Genomic DNA, 26,725 nt, shown 5'->3' on the forward strand with positions numbered 1-26,725 from the left:
GGGTTACAACCCAGAGGAGGTGTAGTAATATTCATGATAGAGGCGCACGAAGATTTCAAAACAGAGGTATTCTACTCATGGGTTATATTCCCAGCAGCCGATGCTGAAACAAAGACTTTTCATTATTACTTACATGATGACATTCCAGCGGTCTACACTCTTTTTGAGGAGACTGAGATTCTGCTTACTTTCCAGGAACATATTTTCTGGTTTAATGGCGCCCTACCCCACATGAGAACAAGAGCAAGGCTTGGTTCATGGAACATGGCTGATATTAGCAACCTATGCACCACATCCAGACATTGACACAATGCCACAGAATGAACTACTTGTTCAACACAAAGAGTTGATAAAACTCTACAGAAACATGACACACTTTGTCTTAAGGGCTCTAGCGGTCCAACCTACAGTAATTACACCTACTGCAGCTCCTACACAGAGCTCAGGTACTAAAATTACTCCACACACATTACACACAGTAATGGGCAAAGTGCCCAAAAAACGGTAAACACATTCTTTTCTGGGTAGCTCAGAAGATAACCCAGTTAGAAGCAGTATTTTCAAATACCACGCCATTTGAAAAACACAGAATGTTAACAATCTGTTTGCCCATGGGGATTACACCACAGTTGGGGTACAGTCTTTGCTGCCATATATACCAGAACTCATGGTTTTCCTTCATTAGCAGTAGTACCAGATGTATTAAGACAAATACAAAACGACTATGGAGCAGAACCTGCCCTGAACTTAGGGATGAAGTTGTTAAAACAAACATGACCAGGTATCAGCCATAATACGAGCTAACATTAAAGGGGAAGCAGTGCCTGAGGGAGTGCTTTCCATTAGACCAGGAGAATGAACTACCCAAAATTATTGACACTGCGTATGCAGAATTAGGCAGGGATAGTTTGGGGGGAAAAGCTTTAAAACCTCAACTACAGGGCAATCCTGAAAAGGACACATTTAAACAGACGCCTTCTTCTTCTAAGAAGAAGTGGGATAAAAAAGAAAACTCTAACGTCAAGAGATCTCAGTCCCAAGTTGGTCTCCTTAACAGAAGCACTCTGAAAAGAGATACCTCAGAAATAGGGATAATATTAGGAAACCTGACAGGTATCAGGATACGGATACACGTTCCTCTCTTTCCTTTTAGGGCTCGAAGAAAGGCTACAAAAGTGAAGGACGGTCAGAACACAGAAAGGAGCGCACACAGTCCAGAGACAAGCAGCGCGCTCAACACTTTACTTCTAAAAAAGAAGATAAGCAAAATCCAAATCCTCAATTTAAGAAAAAGAAAGTTGCTGGTCTGAAAATCAGACATGCCCAGAATTCTGAGGACACAACTTCTGAATGGGGAATGGGCTCTGACGATGCTAGACAGTGCGGCAGAAGTAACAATAGCTCGCCAGAACCTGAAGGGATTTCTGGTGACAGCGGAGTTGAATGATTACATCACAGTGGAAACAACAGACACCAGGGTGAGCGTCCCACATAAGTTATTTGAAATAACACTCCGAATGGAGGGGGACAATCCCAGTAAAGTAAAAGGTCTTTTTTGGAAGAACTTATCATCTGGTTATGACATCCTGTTAGCAGAACAAGATTGGCCGCCTGCATTCGTTATAGAGTGCCCTAGGGGAGAAAGTATAATTTTTCCTACATTTTCCAACCACGTTCCCGTTCACATTAAACACACATATGCACAGAAGTGGGCAGTAGCCCAAGCCCCTGCACTGTACAAAAATCAGACGCAGGAGGGGGTCTTACAACTCAGAGCACCGTGACCGGTTCCTCGTCTCCCCAGGTGGTATTGGAGGGAAGACACAGACCCTCCGGTCGGCATCTGCAAGAACTGTCCGTCCGCCTATCATTTCCAGTTCCTCGGAGGAGGTGACCTTGGACTCGGGGGCAGTGTGGCGCTGTTCCCCTCAGTGTCCACACAACTCAGTGATGACCTACTAGGCTCAATTTGTGTAATAATAGATGCAGGGGGATATATTGATCCTAATTGAGATACACCAGCCCTAAACATATGTCACCCTAGACAGTGTAGTTGCATCCTAGCGCCTGTACAAGTTTTTGCCAATATGATATTAGTTTAGGAATACAGCAGCAGGTTAAGAGGTAAGACACTGTGGCCTTACCCATCAGCTAGAAATAGCCTGCACGTCTTTTACGTTTCGAGCTTACCCCATAGCGGAAGCACCTGTTACTGCACAGTTCAATATGTTAATGTTCTGCATTCAGTTTGGTAGATCGAGGTCAAATCATTTGACCATGTATTGGGATATAGTTGGTTTGCTTAAATTGCAACTGGTCTGCTCGCTGTCGTCCGGGGAGTGGGTGGAGGAACTGATGGAACATATGTATCTTATAAATGGCATCTATAGTTAAACAATATACTATTATATCCTGAAATATACAGGAATGGGTACAATTCACAAGCGGTATTGAATTGCGGCTCAACTACAATGGCGCCGTGCTCAAATAGTATATTTGCAGGAGACACATTTAATACCCTGCTAAACCTGTAAATTGCAAAGAAGTGTAACGCCCTGAACGTCTCAGGATCGTTTAACAGACACGATAATGAGAACGCAACCACTTGTGAAAGTTTAGTTATTTTAATGAAGGCAAAAAGAATACAAGGAATAAACAAAGGTTATAGTCACTGGAATCCTCCAGGCTAAGTACGTTACCAGCCCACAGCACGGATGGTCCTAACCGTCCTCTGCATATACGCCGATCCCGGCGTATGCCAACAGAGGGCAGAAATGAAATGGCCGACAATGCCAATCGGTAGGCTGTGAGGGGCACGAAGAGTGTTGGGGAGAATCGAGGAGTCAGGGAAACACCCAGCCGGGGTCTCTCCCTGAAGGGAGCAGTCGCTCAACCTCTTCCTCAGACTGCACCGGGACGCGGAGTCACCTCCTGGTGATACGTCACCGATACCCCAATCACAAGCAAAGAAGACTGAACCGAGAGCAGCCGCTCGATCGATCCCGTGGACTTCCGAGTCTGTAACGCGGCAAACACCTCCTGGTGTGCGTTACAGCTGGCAGTCCCTGTATCTCTGGTCGGGCTGGGAGTTACGACTCCAACCAGCAAAAGCGCCTCTGCGCTTTGACTCAGCCGAGTCAAAAAGCGAAGCTCAATGGTTATCCGGTAGAGCTTCCGGGTCCTTCACAGGTGACGATGGGGCAAGACACGGCCCAGGGAGTAACGACTCGACCTACCTCCGTTCTTGCCTTACTGGCACCACTCCGGAACACTGCTCTTCACTAAGCAGGTACGTCGGTGTAAACACAATATCCGACAGCGTTGTACCTCCCGGTTCCTCCCTTTATAGGGCGTGTTTTCCTTGAGTTATGTAACAGCTCTCCTGTTTACATAAGGGCGTGTTATCCTTGAGTTATGTAACAGCTCTCCTGTTTACATAAGGGCGTGTTTTCCTTGAGTTATGTAACAGCTCTCCTGTTTACATAAGGGCGTGTTATCCTTGAGTTATGTAACAGCTCTCCTGTTTACATAAGGGCGTGTTTTCCTTGAGTTATGTAACAGCTCTCCCGTTTACATAAGGGCGTGTTTTCCTTGAGTTATGTAACAGCTCTCCTGTTTACATAAGGGCGTGTTTTCCTTGAGTTAAGTAACAGCTCTCCCGTTTACATAAGGGCGTGTTTTCCTTGAGTTATGTAACAGCTCTCCTGTTTACATAAGGGCGTGTTTTCCTTGAGTTATGTAACAGCTCTCCCGTTTACATAAGGGCGTGTTTTCCTTGAGTTATGTAACAGCTCTCCTGTTTACATAACCTCTCAACCGCTAAGCATCCTGGGAGATGTAGTCCGTTTTCGCTGGTTACCGTTTTCCTCCCCTCGCATGACAGGAATTCTTGACAGTACATCCTCCCTCTCAGCGGCTCCCCACGGGTCCAGCGCTGGCAGGAAAACGCCGATGGAACAAGGAGACCAAGCGCGGAGCATGAACCCCTTCAGCCGGTTCCCATGACTGCTCCTCCGGGCCATAGCCTTTCCACGCAACCAGGTACCACAGCTTCCCCCTGCGCCATTTCCGTATGCCCGACACTTCATACTCCACCTCCGACTCCACGCATACCGGCCTAGGTGTCCCAGACGGCTTGGAGGGTGCTGGTTTGAGCAATGATACATGAAAGACAGGGTGTATCCGCAATGACTGGGGCAAGCACACCTTCACGTTCACGGGACCCATACACTTGGTAATTCGATAGGGGCCCACGTACTTGGGATGGAACACACTGTTCTTTCGAAACCTCATGTTTCTTGTGGATATCCAGACGTAGTCTCCAGTGCGGTACAGTGGCCCGGGCCTTCTCTTCCTGTCTGCCGCAGCCTTGTATCTTCTCTTGGCCTCTATTAGGACAGCCCTTGAGCGCATCAACGTGTCTTTTATGTGTGCCACCCTGTCCGCTGTGGCGGGAATCCTGTCCTCTCTGAACGGATGTAGAAATGGCAAGAACCTGGGATGTTGGCCATAGTTGCTATAGAACGGAGATGACTGTGTGGAGCTGTGAGTGGCGTTGTTATAGGCTATCTCTGCAACCCATAGCAAGTCGACCCATTCTTCCCTGCCCTGGTCCACAAAACATCGCAGATACTGTTTGAGCGTTTGGTTCAGGCGCTCGGTTTGGCCGTCCGTTTGAGGGTGGTAGCTGGTGGACAGGGTGGTCTTAACATGCAGCGCAGTGCACCAAGTCTTCCAGAATTGCGCAGTAAACTGCGACCCCCGGTCCGACACGATCACCCCAGGTAATCCATGCAGTCGTACCACATTCTTTAGGAGTAGTGACGCCAATTCCCCGGCCGTAGGGACTCTCTTGCAGGGGATGAAGTGCCCCATTTTCGTCAAGTAATCCACCACCACCAGTATTGCCGTCATCCCCTGGTCTACCGGTAGGCCCACCACGAAGTCCAGTGATATGCTATCCCATGGTCTATCCGGGGTCAGAAGTGGATGTAAGAGCCCTTGGGTTCGGCCATGGTCGGCCTTCATGGTAGCACACGTAGGACACTCCTGTCCCCACCTCCTGACATCCACTCTCATGGTCGGCCACCAGAAATGCCGTCCCATGCTAGCCACCGTTTTTTCAAAGCCCAAATGACCTGCGCATGGAGAGTCATGGCACCAGATGAATGCTTGTTTCCTTAGCCTAGGCGTGGGTATCAATAGGCACCTGCCCTTCAGGGGTATCCCGTCCTTCAGCTGCCATTCTCTGTGACTGAGGAGCCACCTCCGCCATGCGAATGACCCGATCCCTCTCTTTATTCCCCTCAGGAAAGTATCCGGTTGGATAACCCCCAATACCATCCTCGGGGAAGTGATGGAATGCTCGGTCGCAGGCAATGGTTCCTTAACTGCAGATTGACGGGACAGGGCGTCCGCCTTCCGGTTTTCCGTCCCCGGCCGATATGTGATGCGGAAGTTGAACCCCGCAAAGAAGATCATCTACCGCAGCTGTCTGGGAGAAAGGTGTCTTGTGGCCGTCATGAACTGTAGGTTCCGATGGTCCGTGTACACCGATACCACATGTCTTGCCCCCATCAACCAATGCCTCCATTCGGTGAAGGCGTCCTTGATTGCGAGAAGCTCCTTCTCCGCAATATGGTAGTTGCGTTCGGCGTCGTTGAGTTTGCGGGACATGTACGCAACGGGATGAAGCACCCCTGTGTCGTGGTTGCGTTGGGACAAGATAGCCCCCAGCGCCACATCCGATGCGTCCGCTTCCACCACGTAGGGGAGATCCGGATCGGGGTGAGCCAACACCGGCGCCTTACCAAAGGCGCTTTTCAGGGCCTCAAAGGCTGTGTTCACTTCAGGGGACCAGACAAACTCCTTGGACTTCCTCAGTAGCTGTGTGATTGGGGCCAACAATCCTGAAAATCCATCTATAAACCGCCTGTAAAAGTTGGCGAAGCCAATGAAACTTTGGACGTCCTTCACGCTTTGGGGCACCGGCCATTCTTTCACCGCCTTGATCTTTCGTTCTGCCATCTCCTGTCCCTCTGGACTCAGCATCACTCCGAGAAATTCCACGGATGTGACGTGGAAGTCACACTTGCTGAGTTTACAAAACAGCATGTTTTCCCTCAGCTTTTGGAGCACAGCTTTGACGTGGTGTACGTGCTCCTCCACACTGGACGAATAGATGAGGATGTCGTCGATATATACGACCACGTAGATATCCAACTCCTCTCTGAATACCTCATTCAAAAAGTACTGAAAGGCTGCCGGGGCGTTGCACAGACCGAACGGCATGACGAGGTACTCAAAAAGGCCGAACCTGGTCTTAAAGGCGGTCTTCCACTCGTCTCCGTCCCTCATGCGCACCAGATGGTATGCCCCTTTCAAATCCAACTTGGTGTAGATACGAGCTTTCTTGACCTGTTCCAGAAGTACACTGATGAGAGGCAAGGGGTACCGATTCTTTACGGTTATCGCATTCAATGCCCTAAAGTCCACACAGGCTCTCAGCTCCCCATTAGCCTTCGGGATGAAGAAGAGTGGCGAGGCGGCCGGAGACTTGGACGGGCGGATGAATCCTAGCTTGAGGAGTTTATCCAGGTACCCCCGGAGATGCACGTTTTCAGGCTCCGTCAGGGCATACAGCCTGCCGCTGGGAACGCTGGCCCCTGGCACCAGGTCGATCTGGCAGTCAAACTGTCTATGTGGTGGTAGCACTTCCGCCTTCACCTCATCAAATACATCCTCAAAACTGTGATAAGCCTGGGGGAGAGCCACATCTTTTTCTGCCGCTGTAGCCACCGTCTGACTCCCGCTCTCATCTGCGTCAAGGGATTCCGTTCTTATTCCACAATGCAGGATGCAATACGGTGACGTCAGTTCGATGCGATGTGTTGGCCAATCCACAGAGGGGTTGTGTTTCTGTAGCCACGGCAATCCCAATATGACGCCATATTGGGGCGCTCGGATGATGTTAAAATCGATTTGTTCCAAATGGTTCCTCCCACATCTCATCGGAAGGACCCCCGTGTGCTGCCCGATGGGCCCCGTCACCAATCGCCTTCCGTCTACAGCATAGACGTCTTCGGGTACAGCTTTGGGAAGAAGCACTAGCCCTAGCCTGCATGCCTCGTTGTGGTCCATAAACATGCCAGTGGCCCCTGAATCCACCATGGCCACAACGGGTATCTACTGGTCATGCACTCCCACGTGCACCGTGAGAAACAGGTGTCGTTGTCCCTTAGTGACCGAGTTGGAAAGTGAAGGGATGGATGAGTGACTCCGAGATGCCCCTTCTTTGGTCTGGGAGTCCTCTAGTTTTCCGCCGGTACGTCCACCATGGCTGTTACCGACCGGTTGGCCCGATAACGTGACGTCTTCGGTTTGGCAGGGCATTCACGTACGTAGTGGCCTTTTTTGCCACAATATAGGCACAATCCTTGTTTACGGCGTGACTCTTTCTCCGTGGCTGTGAGGCTCGCTCGTATTGCGCCGATGTCCATGGGTTCTCCCTTGGATGCGGTGGCAGTTTCAGGACTTCCCACTGTCACATAGGATGGAAGGGATTTTCCTTTTCTCCCATGATCCCCCTTTCTTTCACTTATCCTATGTTCCAGCCGTAATACCAGGTTGATAAGGCCCTCACATGTCTTGGGTTGTGGGTCAATATGAGCCACGGCGTCCTTGAGCTCATCGCACAGCCCGTGATGGAAGAGCGCCGTCTGTTTAGCAACAGGCCACTTGGTTTCCGCAACCAGCCTTCGGAACGCGTTGAGATACTGCACCAGGTCGTTGGATCCCTGTCTCAACTCAAGCATTTCACGGTCCGCCGTGTACGAGTCAGCCCTTCTGTCGAAGACTTTCAGGAATTCCTCGCGAAAAGCACCCCAATCACATAAGATGGGGTCGTCCCTGCTCACCAGAGGTACGGCCCATTGTGCCGCGTTTCCAGCCAAATAGGATATAAGGAAAGCCACACGAGCCTGACTCGTGGGGAACGCCCTTGGTTTGCACGATAAATGTAGCGCCACTTGTGTGAGGAATACCTGCACTGTGTTAGGATCCCCACTGTACCTCTCTGGTGTTGCCAAGGGGACGGCTACCGGCATTTCCACTACTACCGCAGGGATCTGGTTTGTGAGGGAGGTGCTGGGCGTGAGCGGGTCCAATTGGATAGCATCCAGTCTGGCTTTTACATCGGCTGTTTCTTGCCTGGAGGCAGCCAATTCAATTTGCACGGTCGCTAAAGCAGCCAGCACATCATCAAGTGTTGCCATGTCTGTTATCGACCGGGAGACAGTTAGTGTTATTAAGGTCGGATATTTTGTAACGCCCTGAACGTCTCAGGATCGTTTAACAGACACGATAATGAGAACGCAACCACTTGTGAAGGTTTAGTTATTTTAATGAAGGCAAAAAGAATACAAGGAATAAACAAAGGTTATAGTCACTGGAATCCTCCAGGCTAAGTACGTTACCAGCCCACAGCACGGATGGTCCTAACCGTCCTCTGCATATACGCCGATCCCGGCGTATGCCAACAGAGGGCAGAAATGAAATGGCCGACAATGCCAATCGGTAGGCTGTGAGGGGCACGAAGAGTGTTGGGGAGAATCGAGGAGTCAGGGAAACACCCAGCCGGGGTCTCTACCTGAAGGGAGCAGCCGCTCAACCTCTTCCTCAGACTGCACCGGGACGCGGAGTCACCTCCTGGTGATACGTCACCGATACCCCAATCACAAGCAAAGAAGACTGAACCGAGAGCAGCCGCTCGATCGATCCTGTGGACTTCCGAGTCTGTAACGCGGCAAACACCTCCTGGTGTGCGTTACAGCTGGCAGTCCCTGTATCTCTGGTCGGGCTGGGAGTTACGACTCCAACCAGCAAAAGCGCCTCTGCGCTTTGACTCAGCCGAGTCAAAAAGCGAAGCTCAATGGTTATCCGGTAGAGCTTCCGGGTCCTTCACAGGTGACGATGGGGCAAGACACGGCCCAGGGAGTAACGACTCGACCTACCTCCGTTCTTGCCTTACTGGAGCACCACTCCGGAACACTGCTCTTCACTAAGCAGGTACGTCGGTGTAAACACAATATCCGACAGCGTTGTACCTCCCGGTTCCTCCCTTTATAGGGCGTGTTTTCCTTGAGTTATGTAACAGCTCTCCTGTTTACATAAGGGCGTGTTTTCCTTGAGTTATGTAACAGCTCTCCTGTTTACATAAGGGCGTGTTTTCCTTGAGTTATGTAACAGCTCTCCTGTTTACATAACCTCTCAACCGCTAAGCATCCTGGGAGATGTAGTCCGTTTTCGCTGGTTACCGTTTTCCTCCCCTCGCATGACAGGAATTCTTGACAACTTCCTAAGTTTGGGATTTCTCCAGAATTCTGTCGTTGGGTAAAGCTACTCTACACCAAACCAACAGCACGAGCAAAAACAGGTACCTTCACCACCCCTGCATATCAAATTTTCAAAGAAACACGCCAGGGCGGCCCCTCTCGCCAATATTGTTTGTGTTGGCATTAGAGCCCCTAGTACAGCATTTACGCCAAGTAATGATGACATATGGCAAACCATTCGGTTTAGCGACCCAGTCTGTGTTGCTCTATGCAGACGATATATTGCTATATTTTAAAGACATGCATTCAGACATGCACCCCATAGACACATTATTAACTCAGTTTGTCACAATATCCGGCCTCCACCTCAACGCCTCGAAATCTGTCGCATATTCCTTTTATGAAAATTATAATCTGCCCTGCCTGTTTGGCCCACTGCAATGTAAGATAGAATGAGTTACTTTTAAATATCTTGGAATCCACATATATAGAACCACTACTGACACAATAGATGGAAATGTGGTCCGTACAATTAACTCTCTAAAATCACAGGTGGCATTTTGGAACAGCCTGACACTAATGACAGCTGGCCATATCCAAGATGGTCATGTTGCCCAGGCTCCTGTACCAATATGTGAACCTCCCTGTGGTGATACAAGCGTGGATCTTCGAAACTCTAGACACTTTACTAAGATCTTTGCTGTGGGGGTCGGGTGGCCACAGATTAGCCCTTACTAAAATGCAGCTGCCGAGCACCGGGGGAGGTATGGGGGCCCCAGATTTCAAGGCATACTGCATAGTCGGACAGTTGCAGTGGTTGGCATATTGGCTGGCTGGCCATAACTTGTTTGAAATTGGATACTCGCCTGAGTGGCTAAGACTTGGATTGCTACAGGCGCTACTTTGCCAGACCCTGGAAGAATGAGGGATGCCCCCTTCCTTCTCCAGGCGGCACTGCACTATCGAAACTTAGCACTGAAAAATGCCAAAATATTTACTCCATATGCCCTGATTATTCCACTTTTTGGTCTGCTAACCCTATGGGGGATTCTGTCAGCTAGTAGGTTGAGGGGATGGGCAGAGGCTGGAGTTGAGAGGTTGGGCGACTTATTCACAGATTGAAACCTAATGCCCCGCGATGAGTTTGTGCGAGGTAATGCAGTACCCAAAACACTGTTCTTGACCGACGCTGCAATTATACATTTTATAAGTAGGCACTGGCTGGTGGACCAGAGGGAGCCCCCCACCTTTCAATTATTACATGCACTTCACATAATGGGCCATGGAAGCCACCTCGTTAGATGGTTACACCGAGGATTAAGGGGACACTTAGGCATTTCGCTGTTGCCCCTTCGTCAGAAGTGGGAAACTGACATAGCCAGGGAGCTCACTGACAGGGAATGGACGGTGGTTCTAGCGTATCCTAAGCGAGTCTCTTACAATGTACGAGTAAATTTATATAGCTACTAATTGTGCACAGGGCTTATTTAATACACGGACGATACAAGCAATGTTCCCGACTGCTTCCTCAGATTGCCTTAGGTGTTGTCAATTGGATGCTGATTTCATCCATATGATGTGGGCCTGTCCCTCCTTGAAGGGATTTTGGAGTGAGGTTACACTGGGCCTAACCCAAACATCAGAGCGCTCTTCTTGGCTCACAAGTGAGGCCTGTCTCATGGGTCTTTCCCCGCTCCCCAAAAAGGCGGTGGCACTGCGCCTTACGGGGCTTTACTTAATATTAGGCAAGAGATTGATCACGCAACGCTGGAAATCTCACGGAGCGCCGCGTGAGGGAGCATGGAGAGAAGAAGTACTCAAGTGGGCTACTGCCAAAAGGGAAGCACTACAGTGTGATGAGTACAGGGGACTTAGAAAAAAACTATTTCAATTGAATGGGCCCATTTGGTAGAACAGTTCACAATAAATACTGCTGCTGATCAGGAAGGATGAGTGAATGCTAAAAGACCCCCCCCCATGTCTTTAACTGCATTGAATGTAATAGCGCAGAGTAGATGTATGGTCGTAAACCATTGGTTTGATGGTATGTCCCTGCCCGGCCACCCCCCCCCCCCCCCTCACTATCATCTCATATGGATATCATACGCGAAACAGGCACTCAGACCGCAGTGGCTTCTTTATAGTTGTGTTTAATCAGGGGTCGGGGGTTTGGAGTTGAACAAGTTGATTGCCTTAAATGATTATCCTGATATATGTATGTAATATTTCAATATACAGATTCAAGTAGAAAAGTATAACGAAATGAATATATCCGATACTATGTGTATGTAATAGAAAAATGGAAATATCGGACTGGATACTTGTAAAACTAAATTTGTATTCAAAGCAAAAGTTGTATCATACATATAAGCAACCTGAAAATGAATACAAATATGTGTTAAAAAAATTGAAGTATTTTCTGGTGTGCTTACACTGGAGGATCTAATCGGTCTACCTGGTGGGTTAATATTATCCTTATGTAATTCAGGCAGGAGATACAAGGCAGGTAATTTGGGAAGTCTAGATATTAGAAATTGATACTCATCCCATTTTAATATGCTCCTATCTTTCCATTTAGTCAATTGTTCTTGATATTTCTTATTGGCAATTTCATATTTTTGTCTTGTGGTCAACTCATATCTTTCTATGTCATTTAGCTGTCTGTAACGCTCGTTTAAATACATTTCTCCAAGAAGTATCGCCACTTTTCCACCTTTATCAGACTTTTTGATTACAATGTTCTCATTACATCTCAACTCTTTGATGGCTTTACATTGTGAATCAGTTAGAAAAATGTAATAGCATCATCAATTTCATCTCTAGATACATAATTCATATTATTAGTTCATACAAATTATTCCTAAAACAATTTAATTAATAGATTCCCGTAACTCATCACACCGCTAATAATTCATGATAATGTTACTTCATTCCTATGATGTCCCAATATATCTCAATGGCCATGCTATAAAAACTAAGCTACTGGATTGTTAAAATAATGTATACATCAAGACTTAATTAATAACTTCTTTACTCTAAGCCCGGTACCATCTGCCAACTTGACCAAATTTTGTTAAAATGCTTGATGGCACCTACTCTCTTTGCGTATAGTAACTTATAGCGATACACTTTATCCCTCTAATTGTGCCAATGATTTATGGTTGGTATTTTAGTAGACTTCTAATTTGCCAAAACTAATGACTGATCTACCAAAGATGCAATAAAACAAAGCTGATTCAATTCAGTGGTCAAATTATAGGCAGTTGATGGGACACCAAAAAGGGCTCCCATCTGATCCAGGGTAAACACTCTTCCCACCCAATACCTTTTTCAGAAAAGATCCTTGTCCAAAACTCAAATAATTTAAAGCAGGAAAATATCGTATGAACCCAATCGCTGGGTTGAGATCTGCATCTAAAACAAGAGGGAGCGGCAGTATGGTAAATTTGATTTTTTTTTGCAGTGATGTAGTAGAGAATCCATCTGCAATGAAGCTCATTTGCCTAAAATTGGCCGCTCGAATAGCATTTTTCACTAAAACATTCATAATAGTCCCAATATGGCTTTGTAATACTGCAACCTATAATATTGCTTACGCTGTTGATGTGCATCGATATTACTTTGAATCCTGAATGTTGATGGAGAAGTCTGTACCAACAACCGACTACCCTAAGCCGAACAATAAAAAAAGGCTTGCCCTATTTTCTCTATCATATTCGGTTCTACCACATTACCTGAACAAATATGTTTAATTTGGGTATAACTAAAAAATAAGTAATGGGCTCAATGATCTATGTTCATGAGTAAGTTCTGCCAAGAAATAAAACCCTTATTATTAAAAAAAACCACCTAATGTAGGCAATCCAATATTTGCCCAGCGTGTTAGTATGGAGCGCCCTGAGCTCAGACCTAAACCAACACAAGCCCTGAGCTTCATCTGAGGGTGGTAATATGGGATCTGATATGCTCGCCAAATACAAATGGTACGATCTACTACAATTTGAGGCATTTTGTAGCGTGTACGTTTCGGTAATCTTGGGATTGTAAAAAAGCTGGATCTATTTTTGCTGTTTTTAACATGATATGTAGATAATAATTATCTCCAACAGCTATGTTTTTTGAGGCGGAGGTCAGCCTACGTAAAGGCGTGGCATGATAGTAAGTTCTTAGGGAAGGAAGGGCTAACACTCCCTTCTCCTGAGGTAATGAAAGTGTTAACAGCTTAACCCTGGGTCGGTTTGTGTTCCATATAAAAGACTGGATTTCGCCTTATAAGGCTCCAAAAAATGCCCTTGTTAGCTGAATTGGGACATTTGAAAAGGCAAACTGGAACAACGGTAATAGATTCATTTTTACAAGTGATATGCGTCCAATGATTGTAAAAGGAAGTTTGTTCCAGTAAGTAAGCAATGCTCAAACTTGAATTAATAAGGGAACATAATTTAGCGCATATAAATCATTATAATTCGCTGTAACCTTAATCCCGAGATAACTAAATCGGTCGTGTGGGTAAATAAAGATGATTGCATAGCGAATGATAGTATCTTGGGGAGCTATTAAAAATTAGTGCTTCAGATTTGGGTTGATTAATTTTTTTTAGCTCCCTATGGCCGTGAACTCAGAAATTTTATTAAAGTCAAGTTGAACATTATCTTTAGCTGCCTTTAAATATAAAACGATATAGTCCGCATATAGCTTAAGTTTAAGTGCCTCGCTCATAAGTGGTTTGATCAGAACGAAGAGCACATGCCAAAGATTCGATCAAAATTGCAAACAATATGGGAGACATCGGGCAACCCTGTCGAGTACCACGACTAATGATTATGTCTCCTGCTAAAATATTATCAACCATAATAGTAGCCTTAGCCCCAGGATATAGTGTTTGCAACATCGACAGAAAAATAGCTGGAACAGCAAATTTAAGAAGTATTGCAAAAACATACACCCCACTCCACCAAATCAAATGCTTTCTCAGCATCTAACATAATGGCTTGAGATTATCAATCTCCATGGAAGAAAGCCATTCTGATCATGATGAACAATAGTTTGCACTACAGCTGCGACCCTTTTGGCCATAATTTGGGCAAATTGTTTATAATCGGTGTTAAGGAGGCTAATGGGGCGATACGCGTTCAGATCGAGTACCGACTTTCCCTTTTTTTAAAAGCGGACTACAATAGATTCGAGAAAAGAACTTGGAACACAACTTCCTTGCAAAATCTGATTACATAAACAAACCAAAAAAGGTACTAATTGTAGAGAAAATGTTTTATAAAATTCAGCCGGCAAACTTTACCACAAGCCTTGCCATTGGGAAGAGATGAATTAGTTTGTTGGATTTCTAATAAAGTAATGGGGGTTTTATTAAGTCCGCCTCCGCTTCTGCTAGGATTGGGACCTCTATGTCCACCAGCCATCGTTCAACTGTCTCCTGTGAGCTTCCTTTACCCCCATCATAAATTTTAATACAATGCTGTAAAAACCCCAGCTACTTCTGAGGGAGAGTTTTAATATTCTGCATGGAATATTTTATTCTTTTATTAAAATTGGAGTTATTTCTAGACTTTGCAGATCAAGCCAAAAACCGACCCCCAAATTCACTTTCTTCATATCTTTGCTGAAGGTATGCTGCATGATTCCAAGTTTCCCTCGCAAAAAAAGAATTCCCGCAGGTTTTGCTTTGCTTCTTTCATTATTCTTTCAGACCGAAAGGAAGAGTATGTCACTATGGCCTTATCTACTGCTTTGCTCAAAATTTCCTGTTGCTTTTTCTCCTTCTGTCTAATGGCGGAAGCACATGTGATCTCTAGCCCCCTAAATTGCTTTCATTGCTTCCCAAACTACAAAGTCTGATGCTGAATCAATATTATGCTTTAAAAATTCCTCCAGATTACACTTCACCTTTTCAATCCAGCAATCTTCTAATAATAATGCCTTATTAAAGCTCCATCTAGCACTAAGGGGCCCTGATGGATCCAATAGAACAAATAAATTGACCTACGCATGATCTGAAAATACGGTATTCACAATGCTTGCCCCCTCACACACTAAACTATATGATGTCAGAAAATAATCTATACGAGATGCTGTACCATAATGTTTTGAATAACATATATATTCTCATGAGGCATCATTCTGAGGCCGCCAGGGATCTATTAGAGCAAAACCGTGGATTAAAATTTTTAAAGCCCTTATAGAGTTAGGTTTGTTTTGTAGCTTATTCTGACAAGTTGTATCGATTGCTAAATTTTGATTTAAATTAAAATCACCACCTATTATAATATGGCATGATTCGTTTTGTAAAAATGAATGTAATTCCTGTTGGGCTGCTTCAATAGTGCCGTAGTAACTTATCAAATTATGTCTCTTTTAATTTGTAATTGAACAAAAATCCACCTAGCAATTGTATCTCGAACTACTTTCAGAACATCTGCTTGAACTGACCACATTATCCATATAGCCACCCCCCTGACTGAAGCCTGTGCTGAAGCAAAAAATGCATGTTGAATCAGCAGGGGAAGCGGAGCTTGTATACCCTGGTTTCTTTAAGTGTGTCTCCTGTAGCATTATGATATCTGAGTGTTTTGTTCTAAACCAGGCTAACATTCCCTGAGTCTTTAATATATTATTTAGTCCATTCACATTACATGAAAAACCTTTCAACCTACTTCGTGACATTATATTTCCTACATCTCATTGACTGCTGGGTTTTTTCAATTTTTTCCTTCCAGCCTACCCCACACCCATGTGCCCTCCAATCCCCACACCCATGTGCCCTCCAATCCCCCACCATCACCCTCCCCATCATCAGTCCCTGGAGCCTGACCCGCCACAAGCTCCTTCCAATCCCACCCCAACATCCCAATCTGAGTGCCTCCCTCCCATCCTTAACCCTAACGTGGTTTCTTGAGATGGAACCTAAACAGTGACTAATACAACTCTAGGCACTGAGAGAAATTAAATAAATCCGAAACACAGCAAAAGTAGTTTAACAACTGGCCTCCTCCCGCTTTCGGTTGTGACTGAAAGATTGACTACAAAAAATCACATGCCTGTTCTACGGAATGAATTTGTTTTACCTGACCCTTACAAAGAACTGTTTTGATTGCAGGGGCCCAGCCTACTGGAAATTGCTAATATAACTCTTAAATTCATTTCTACGACGGACTGACATAGACATATCAGTAAAAATCTTAAAGGCAAGGTCCCCTGGGATCTGGAAAGCTTTTTTCTTCATAGCATTTGTGAGTATCTGCTTCTTAATCCGATAGTCTCCAAAATTCACAATTACTGTTCAGGGGGACTTGGCACCAGAAGGCTGAATGACGACGAGCTCTTGTAATCGTTAAATCCTGATCGCAAGGTGCTGCTTGTGGATACACATATTTTCTTACAAGTTCAGAAATGAGGCTGACCATAGATTGGCAATTTTCCCCTCCCTCGGGAATCCCAGTGAACCTCAGATTAGTCCAACGTGACCGGTTTTCAGCATCATCATTTTTTATTTTTAGATCCTCCAGCTTTATTTGAAGTTTAGAAATTGAAGATTCTGGTCTTGGTCGGACATCTTCTATATCGGAAACCCACTGTTCAACCTCTGAAAGTCTTGTGGTTGGATTCAGCATGTTCTGATTTATCAAATGTAGTTCTGTTTTTCTACTAGCTGCTGCCTGGGAGGCCTTTATTACTTTAAGTTCATCTAAAATTCAGTGTAACAGTAGCTCAGTAGTGGAAAGGTTCTCGACTCCAATGCCTGCGGTATCAGAGTCTGCAGGCTGAGGGAATGTCTTATTTACTTCCCCTTGCTGTAGCTCTCCTGCTTTGAAAGTCGATATAGACGAGACAAAGTTTGTAGAAACCGAATTTGTAGCACCATTCGATACCCCAGGTGTGGAGTTATCCTTACTGTGATCCAGCTCCTGGACAGACATGTAGGGAGTTATATCCTTATGGGGGTCTTTCAATCTGGATACAGCAAAAAGAGGATAAGTCTCTGATTTCATTACCCCCTGTGTTTTATCCTTGGCTTTCTTTACCTCTGCTTCAATCAATGTCCCGGCATCTGCCGCTTTAACTGCAGAGTCCAAAATTGTAGTAAACAGCTTAGAAGGCGGCATGTGGGGAGCCATATCCTTATCCTTTGGTGTACTTGAGTTCTCTCCCGCAGTCTGATCTGGGCCCGAACACATAAAAGGATCTAGTAGTGGCGAGAGCAGAGTGGCAATAGCCATGTTCTCTTTCTCCTTACGCTGGTTGCGAATTATTTTTGTTGACCAATTGTGGCATCAAAACTGATTTAGGTTTTAAACAACTCAGGTCCACCTCAATGTCATCATTTATCAAATTTAGAAAGGGATCCTGAATAAACTCCGTAATCCCTTCTAACTCATTCATAATATTTAGAATATTAATGTCACTTATTTCTAAGTTGACTGATCTTTGGAATGAGTCACAATTTCTTACTTGACCTTTCATAGCAAACCATTTTTTTAGTTTTAATTTACATGTGAAATGAAACAAATCAATTTGACTCTGTGTATAATCGAAACGTGAGGTGGGACAAAATGATAGGCCTAGAGAATTCATTCATATTTTTTCATATATTTAAATTATCGCACCATTGATGCAGGTTGACATATTCATGCTTAAAATTTGAAAATCTCGTTAAGCAAGGATATCTCAACCTGCAAAAAAACAATAACAGGATATTATAACTTCTGCACTCGGTAATGACTGAACATTTTGAGATTGTGAAAGAGAAACAATCAGATGGTGCTACCTGTAACAGTCTTTTTTATGTTTTTCAAGCACTCAAAATTACGTGGTATGTAGTAAACTGGAAGGTACAGATTGTTCCATTACTCGTGAACAAGGAGCCGAGAGCCCCGAAGTTCTTTGAGTAACATTGTTGCAATGATTTAATAAACACGCTTGGATAATACGCGCCCATCGCATTGCGAGGAGAAAGGTAAAGATGTTGTTGGAAGCCGATACCCGGAATCACAAGGTGGCGCGGGTAAGCGACATTCTTTGTTTCCCTTTAACAGTAAATGCATTTGCATGAATAGGGGCACAGGGACCCAACGCGATCCGCGATAACGGTTCGGAGTTGGAGCTACAAGTGCTACGCATAATCATTAAAGTCTGATTATGGGGTATTCAATAAGATGGCAGCAACAAGGAATTTAAAAAGACGTTAGGCAGTCAACAAGATGTTTGTACGATTGGAATCACGAATGATCAATTAGGAGCTACTCCAACATCTACTGAGACACACAATAAAAAACAACTCTGGGATAACTTATGTAAAATGTTAAAACAAGAGCAATCCAAATGGTGGGAAGCCACCACGTTACTGAAATAAATAGATTGCGGCCAGGGCCCGCTTTAGCACTGGTGGCACCATGTGTGACAATGTTTGTTGGCGCCCCCTCATGGGTACCCCTCACGGATTCCCTCACTACCATCCTTTAACAGTGCCCACTCACGTCTCCATAACCACTCTCTCTCAGATGTATTTAATTTGTTATATAGCGCCACCTATACCAGTGTAGGGTGTCAGAGCACTTTTCATCACACACACATTACACAGAGACAAGCATATGTGTGTAAATCAGTGTATAGGAAATGTTACATAAGTCAGACGACTACAAGGTGAGTCACATGTCATCCATAGTTTAAGAGTGCTTGGTCTGAAGAAGCACAAACTCAGAATTTAAAACATAACCCCATGGTTGGGGGTTACATTTAATAATAAGGTTTATTTAATCGAAATGAACCCTTTTTGAAACATTAGAATAAGGGAAGACGGAGGAAAAAATCATAATGCTCTAATATATATATGTAGTTTGCATGTAGCTCTTTGTGTCGCGGCCCACAGACGGCGCCAAAGAGCACTGCAGGTCACCGGGAGAAACACCCGCGGTAGACGGGAGTAAGGGGAACTACAGTTCCCAAGGCGCAATGCGGGCAGACGCTCATAACGTCAGCGCGCCCGGCGCAACCAAGAACAAAAGGAACATCCGGCGGAAATCAGGTGCCGGTTATTTTGGTTTCCTGGTTCGTGAAAGAAGGAGTGCGGCGTACTGGTAGGGGTGCTCTGCACCGACTTACCTTTTCCTCGCTGACTCGTTTGCTTGCGATATCTTAGTATTACCGGTCTGGCCAACTTCCAAGGCCATACACAGTTAGTGATACGGAACGTTGTCGATCCCGTTGGACGCCTTCCTAGGCATTGCGGGATCGTGAATTATTTGTGTCCGTTTCTGGAGAGAACGTTGTCGATCCCGTTGGACGCCTTCCTGGGCATTGCGGGGTCGCGAATTGCTTGTGTTCGGTTCTGGAGACAATTCTTTTGAGAGAGTCCGTATTAGACCAGGCACAAGGCTGGTTCTCATTTGTAAAGACCAAGTGAGGTCTTCCAGAGCTCTCATTGCCTTCTATCAGAACATTGTGATAGAGAGACATCATCGATACCTTGTGGGGCTCGTATCTTGTTACTTGCGGGCACTGCGAAAGATTCATTGGAGCAGTGCTAAGGGGTTCGTGTTGACTCCGTGACAGGGGTTATAGGAATTACCATTGGTCCTAAACCCATCTGCACGTCATTTGTTTTTTTTGTACTTCATACAGGGGCGGTGAGGTGACTTCTGGCATACGTCCTCCCCCCCCCCCCCCCCCTGTAATGACAGAAAACCCGGATTGGTGGTAGGTACCTAAACCAAGGGAGCTAAAGCAAGTGTGGGAGTAGAGAGGGTGTTGACACGCATTCTAATCCATGCCTTCTTTGTAGGACTCACGAACACCAGCTTCCCGGTTATCCAAGTCTCCCAAATCAGGAGCTCGTTATTTCCTTTACAGGTACTGCAGGGGAGTTAGGGGAAAACAATGTGCCCAGGGACCTAGGGTTGTTCTAACCATAGCATACTGTTTATTTCTCTTTCGGGTCTCCCTCCCCGCAGTTCCCTTCCTTTCCTCGCCTGATCGCCCTTCTGTGTCTGTCATATTTTAATATCAGACCAAGGGGCTATCGGGAGGTGGACCCCTTACAGCATTGTGCGACCCCGAGGACAATTGGACGGCGACACTTTGATGACAGTTATTAGCTCATTGTTCCAGGTTAGAATTTTAACATCTACCCTGCTAGTAACAAAAGTATCTCTCTGACAAAGGCACTGACCTATTTAAACTACATGCACTTTGTTATCTGCATGGTACACATTCTTTTGCAGCATACATATTAACCCTCTGTCCTACCATAAAATGAGGAAAAACCTCCACTAGACAAAACTCCTTTGCTTTCCAGGAGGAAAATTAATTACCGGAGTTAACTTGACATTTTTATTGTTACGCGAAAATTGCCGGAGGCCAGAAACGAGGCAGGAGGTGCTTTTTAAACCATAAAATACTTCCAAACAGGGCGCCCCCTTAAGAGTCAGCACCGGGTGTGGTAGCACCGGTCACACCGCCCTAGAGCAGGCCCTGATTGTGGCAGAATTCAGAGGAGACTTTGAATATTTATTACAGCAACATTTAACCACCCTGACCCTGAGATGGTGGAAGAGTGTCAAGTCTGAGGGGTGTCTCCACCACTTGCTATCCTCAGGAGCGAAGAGAGGATCTCACCTCTCCCATAGGGTACAGTCATAGAGCAACAGGAAGACCCACTCATACCCCTAAGGAGAGAAGAGACAACTCAGGACCTCCAGGGAGAAGACACAACGGTTTCTGTCACAGGAAGGGAACTCAGGTGAATAAACTGCAGGGCATAAAGGAGAGAAACAGAACAAGAAATCACTAATACTGCAACCCAATGTGTGCCACCCTAATCACTAAAACTCATACGACTCCTTTTGTGTGTGGTCCCACACTCACCTTAAAATGAGAAGGAGGTCCGCCTGTTATGAGAAGACGCAGTCAAAATAAGAGGAGGCAGCACCCTTGCTGGAAACACTCTGTCCCAGCACGAGTGAAATGTACAAATAAAACAGCGGCAGCTTTTCGTAGGTAATATTCTCTTCCAGCACAGCAAGTCACTAATCCGTTCTTATCAGGCTGAACAAATTAACCCACAACAAAGATAGCAGTCTCCTTTGAATTCTCTGCCAAAAAAAGAATTATATCGGTTTAAGGTTTGTCAGCGCTTCATAGCGCAAAATAACGAAAGGATTTTAAGGAAGTCTTTCTCTTCCGTAGTGTTTTCTGAAAGTCAGGCGTCTTCCTGAGCTAAATTACGATAATTGAAACCAGCAGGTAGGCACTTATCCCAGCGGGGCAGGAGCTCTCAGCAAGTCCGGGAGAGCGTGTGGATCTGTACAGGACGAATTGCTTTCTCTCAGTAACAGGTTGGCGCGTTCTCAGGCAGGGACGGAAAATAAAGCGCTACAAAAAAAGTCAATAGTCTCCCAAAAGAGGTTTCAGGTTGGCGCTTCCTAGCACAAGGAAGGAGTCAGGCTAAGGCGATGATGAATGGAGTCTCAAGGTGCGTACTGCTCAGCACAGGAGGTCAGGAGTCCGGAGAGTCACAGCAGTTCAGGACAGGCAGGGTCCAACGGTAGTAAAGAAGCCAAGCAATTAGTGTTGGGGGCGGTTCTCATTTAAACACAGGGTCAGCTGATACCTCCTTAGACAGCGTGAGATCACACAATCTTCTCACCCACCCAGATGCATTGTGGTACTAGTAGTGTAGTGAGATGTGGGCCTAAGACTAGGTGCAAGAAGCTGGGCGTGTAACAAAGAGTGGGCAGCTAATAATCACAACTGTTATACAATCATGCTAGGTTTATTAGTTAAATACGCCAGAAAACACTGTGATCATCTGGAAATTGAAGAACAAACAAAAAAATGTACAATGCAGTCATGAGGAATTTGAATACGATAAGTCCAAATTGGAGAAAAGACTAGAGAGAGTTGAAGAAGATATAAAAGCAAAAAACAATGGAAATTTCAAAGAGATCTAGTAGATTATGTGAAAGGTCAAATTCTAACATTTGGAAGAAAGTTTGATCATCTGAGTAATGCCACACAAAATAAAGCATCTATGGAGCAATGAACCAGCGGCAAGAATAGTGTCAACGATTCCTTCAGACAGCAAAGGACAGCAACCACTCTTCAATCAGATGTAGGCGAGAGCGATAACAATGGGAGTGATGTGTCAATACAATCAGACACAACAGCAGTAAAATCAAAATTTTTAAAGGAGTTCAACCTGATGGCGCAGGGAAGATTCGCAACTCAGACCAACAGAGGGGCACAGGAATACAAAGGTCATGGACGAGGAGGCAACAAAGGAAACACAAAGAAACAAGACAATACAAAAAGTCCAGTGGGAGTACAAACAAGAGGGCAGAAATCAGCAAAGTAATGGATAAACAGACAGTGGTAAATCTTTCTAAAACAGTTCTTACAAACGCACAAGTAGAAGTGCTATCTCTAGGTCTATCATTTTGTCCCACCTCACATTTCGATTATACACTGAGTTGTATTGATTTGTTTCATTTCACACGTAATTGTAAATTAAAACAATTATTTGCTATGAAAGGTCCAGTAAAAAAACTGTGATTCATTTAAAAGACCAGTAAACTTAGAAATGAGTGACACTGATATTCTACACACTATGGGGGCCATTATTATGTCGGGCGGGTCACGGCCTGACATCTTTCCACACCCGCACGCCATTTACCCCCCGCCCGATTAAAATGGCGGGGGCACAGCGGCAGACCGTCTGCCGCTTTTCCGCAGGCAGGCAATCGTTATGATTGCCTGCCGTGCGGTCCTGGGCCATAATATGGTGGCATTGCCTAGCAGGCACCGCCCGCCATATTATGATGTTTGCGGATTTTAGCCTTTCCATGGCGGTGATGCGGCCATGGAAAGGCATGCGGTTTTTGGCTTTGGTGTTGGAGCGGTGGGGGGTGCACTTGGGGGTACCTATGGTACCCCCCTAAATTGGCACACAAAAGGTGGTAGACACCGCGCGGTGCCTGTCACGTTGTGCATGCACAACATGCATATTTGACATTGTGGCGGGTGCTGCACAAGCGCCGTATGCCACAATGTTAAATATGCGGAATGTGACCACCAGGGTGGCGGTCGCATCCTAATGGGCACAGAGGGACCGCTGCACCTCTGGCGGTTGGTCCCACCCTTACATGCAGTCTCTAAGCCAAGGTTCTCAATATTTCTTTATAGTGTAGCGGTAACAGTGCTTAAGAATCAAACTAACACACCATGATATAGCGACTAGACATCACACAGGTGGGCAAAGGCATTTTGTTATTTTGATAGTCTCATGATGTGGGCTCACAATACCTAATATAAAATGCTTCTGTACTCATTGATTTTTTACAGATAGAAAAATATCCAGAAGTATTTTTACTTGGATATGGCTACTCGACAAATACTGCGTGTTTGCCCTTGTTATAATCATTAAAGGTGAGAAGCGATTAGCTTTATCGATCAAAAAGTATATTGGAGGGCTTGTTTGTAATAAAACCCGAATTCTTAAGCCTAGGTTGCTTTATTTTCATTTTGATAGTGCAATTATCATACTGAAAACAGACTTCAATACATGAATCAGGATACAGTGACAAGTCAACAAACAGGTGGGACAATGGAATTTTATCCTTGATACCTTCACCAAATATAAAATAAAAATGAACCTTTTTACATAAAGATAGTTTATTAGAGCTCCATTATATATCTTTTGTAGAATTTTAAATCATACCAAGACTGTCAAGGAGCACGATAGATTAGTAACACGGATCTTGGGAAACTAAAACAGCCAGACCATACAGGTGGGTTGTAATGTGTCCTATTTGACTTATTCACCTGGGTATAGCATGACAAAATGATCTAAGGTCTTGACTCTAATATCATGTCCCTATATCTAGAACCAACCAGAGTGTCCCCATAATTAATGAGAGAAGACACATGGGAGATTCATTCCCTCTGATAGCCAATTAAAAGGGCTACAGTAGCAAGATTTAAGGTATGTTGCATTCAAGTCTGTCTTCCAAAGGCTAGACAAGATATATGGAATACGCCACTTTTGGCCATTAACAGTGTATAAATGTTGTCAATTTTATGGTTTTTTTTTAAATAATGAAAACAAATAGCAGAATTACCAGATATTTTGGATTACAGCATATTAGGGAAAGAGGAAATATTTCTGAGTTGCTAAATGTTATTGTGAATTCTGAATCATGTTATAAGGAATGCTTTTTGTGTCTAATACAGCTTCATGTGTATTTTTATATTGCCTATTTAGATTTTTAATAGTGAACTATTGTCAGGAAGAAGGTGACGAACCACCTTAACACCGAAACGCCGCGTTGACAGTTTGTTCTTTGTTTTATAATAATGTATTTTTAAAATGTCAAAATATTGACCAAATGTTTTTAAATTTAGGCACAAATGTTGTGCTACACTATTGTATAAATAACAACCAAAACATTTTTTTTAAACAAAAATTGATTTACATAGCATTTCTTTTGAAATTGTAGGATGTGTTTATATACACTATTCTGTATTGTGTTTTTCAATATATATGTTTGTAAGTTTAGCAACTTGGAAATTGAGTATTTGAGATTTTATCACGGTTCTACCATATCTGGTCTGCTAGTGGGATTATAGCCTTTTCAGTTTGTAGCAGTGGGAAAAGGGAACCTTTTTGTTTGCTAAGCACATACACCCATCCCTTATCCTAGGATTAGGGTACCTCCCTTACTTCGTGACACCCCTCAAGAGGAAGCACACTAGAAAATACTTCAAGATATGTAGATTTTTTCCTGCAGCCTTTGTACAAGCACTCCCATCGTACATAAAGGACAGGAGTGATTTTTTAAGGCTGATAAATGTAATTGTCTGGGAAGACAATTACATACTAATGTGTTTAGATGTTAATAGCCTTTACACATGCATTCCCCATGAGCTGGGAATAAAAGCGAGTCGTCATTTTCTGAGAGCAAGATCTCTCTCATATTTATTTCACATACAAATGCTTCTTGACATGATTTATACATGTCTTACTCACAGTTTTTTTACCTTCAACAAACACGTCTACAGACAAATACAAGGGACAGTGACGGGGACCTGCTTCGCCCCCAGTTTTGCCGGGTTGTACCTGGGCTGTTGGGAGGAGCAGGTCGTAAGTAACATTGACCATTTTGATAAGTGTGTCGTCATGTAGGTACGCTACATTGATGAAATGTTTTGCATTTGGAGAGGGGATTTTGCCTAAGCAGATGAACGTGTCAATATATTGAATGACAATTCTCTGAATCTTACATTTAGCAGTCATATTAGCAAAAATACTATAGACTTCCTAGATCTGAGATTAAAAGTGAATGGGACAGATTGAAGAGTATCCTGTTCAGTAAAGAAACAGCAGGAAACAGTGTATTACATGCGCAAAGTTGTCACCCAAAGAGTTTGATACAACACAATAAGATTTGTTATGACATTCCACAGTCAGGCTTGGGAAGTGAAACGAGGGATCAAAAAGTTCTGGGAAGTTTTAAAAACAGACCCAGATCTAGTGAAACATATCGAAACATGTCCCAAGTAACCTTTAAAAAGGCCAAGTCGTTGAAAGACTCTATGCCAGAACTTGGTGACATACCTCACTGAAAGAAATAACGTACAAGGGTTTTACACTTGTGGGGCATGTAAAGCATGTAGAAATAGCCACAACTGTAAGAATATAAAGCTATAAGAAAAGCTACAACCATTTAAAATAATGAAACATAAAACTTACAACTCAGGCCATGTAGTTGATGCATTATGCTCTCCTTGTAATAAATACTACGTCAGCAGTACCATACATAAAGCAAAGAAGAGAGTTTTGGTACATCTTAGAGCAATCAACAAAGATGACAAACAGTATCCTATTGCTAGATATTTCAAAACACTCAAAAATCAGAACAGCAGTTGCTTATCATTCTGTGCACTAGATAGGATCCCAGTAAGAGAAAGAGGTGGGAATAGGGTACAAGAATTGAGACGTCTGGAATCCAGATTAATCATTAAATACAGTAACTTATACCTCTCTTGCCTCAACCTGAATGAAGAATTAGCAGTAAAGTTTGGGTAACAATGCAAACAAATATAACATTGTATAAGAATACATTCTTGATAGTGATGCCTCTTGATTATATTCTTTAAATGATTAGTAATTTTAATCACAAAATGAGATGTTGTTTTTTTAACGAGTCTTTTATTTTATTTTATTACAGATGTACTGGCCACCACCAGAAGCAAATGAGATGCAAGAGAGCTAATAATATCTAGCCTATGTAGGCATAACAGAATTCAGAGATGTCAGAGAACGTGAGCAGGTTGCGACAGGTAATAATGTTAAGGTGCTACATATTAAAATTGTAGTTTAAAGACAG

At 44.3% G+C, this 26,725-nt stretch overlaps 1 protein-coding gene across 3 annotated transcripts in view; it reads right to left on the reverse strand.

The window, feature by feature from the left end:
* Positions 1-21,940, reverse strand: part of FLOT2 (flotillin 2) — a 456,818-nt gene extending 434,878 nt beyond the window's left edge. For 2 of the 3 annotated variants that reach the window (XM_085649154.1, XM_085649151.1), the window contains exon 1: positions 21,207-21,887. The gene's annotated coding sequence lies outside the window, so the exon portion shown is untranslated. Of the gene's footprint in view, positions 1-21,206 lie in introns of all 3 variants that reach the window. The other variant, XM_085649150.1, reaches the window with a different exon arrangement.
* Positions 21,941-26,725: the final 4,785 nt, after the last annotated feature.

This window comes from Triturus cristatus, chromosome 3_2 (assembly GCF_964204655.1).
Source record: "Triturus cristatus chromosome 3_2, aTriCri1.1, whole genome shotgun sequence".
NCBI classification, from domain to species: domain Eukaryota; kingdom Metazoa; phylum Chordata; class Amphibia; order Caudata; family Salamandridae; genus Triturus; species Triturus cristatus.